This window comes from Octopus bimaculoides, chromosome 22 (genome assembly GCF_046866305.1).
Source record: "Octopus bimaculoides isolate indiv1 chromosome 22, ASM4686630v1, whole genome shotgun sequence".
Classification (NCBI taxonomy): domain Eukaryota; kingdom Metazoa; phylum Mollusca; class Cephalopoda; order Octopoda; family Octopodidae; genus Octopus; species Octopus bimaculoides.
The window spans coordinates 13749970-13750762 of NC_142949.1; the positions used below are offsets into that span (position 1 = coordinate 13749970).

A 793-nucleotide genomic window follows, 5' to 3' on the forward strand; every position below is an offset into this window, starting at 1 on the left:
AAATTTCTCCGGTGCAAGATTCTTCTGGTCGGTGAAATAAGACACTAAGTTACCAGTGAATCTGACTTTTTGGCAATCGTATTAGTGGTCATTATGGAGAGAGATTCAAGGCATAGGGGGACGTTTTTGTTACTGGTTGACTCCTTTATTTCAGAGATATTAGAAATGAATACGATAAAGGTCAACTATAATCTTCATCGTATCCGGTTCGGTGAAATAATAGATCAGTCACATAGCGGGGTGCATGTAACTGGCTGTTGCCCTCACATAAAATTTCAGTTCTTAACTGTTGGCGTGTCAAACAAACTGCTTTCAGTAGCGTAGTAGTAACGTTTCAGTAGTGTAATGATAAGTACCGAAACCGTGGACGGGTGATCACTCGGTTCGTCCGTCGATGAATAGCGCGGCTATCCGCGTGAACTGATGCAAATTGCAGGACTCACTGAACATCGACACCTGGAACACACATTGCGGCCCCGGGATGCTGTCGTCCCGGGGCTCCGTACGGTCGAGAGACGGCCAGGACACGAAAACGCCGTCTGTCGCTCCGTTGCAGGAAAGGGTGCTGGGCAGCGATGCCGTAGGAAGCTCGGCGCCCGCCCGACGAGCGCGCCGCTCAGTCGTCCGTCCCCCGCCATACCTGACTGTCAAAGCTGCACAACGCTGCCTGGGTCAACTTCCCCTTTCTTCCTTTCAGAGTCAATAAAATAAAGTACCAGCCAAGTAATTGGGTCGATGGCATCGACTAATACCTTTCCCTTACAATTCCTGGCCTTGCGCTTTCATTAGAAAA

General features: G+C 49.1%; 1 pseudogene; it reads left to right on the plus strand.

Annotated features, from left to right (window-relative positions):
- The first annotated feature begins 359 nt into the window (after window positions 1-359).
- LOC128250566 (5.8S ribosomal RNA) lies at window positions 360-518 on the plus strand (annotated as a pseudogene).
- The last annotated feature ends 275 nt before the right edge of the window (window positions 519-793 follow it).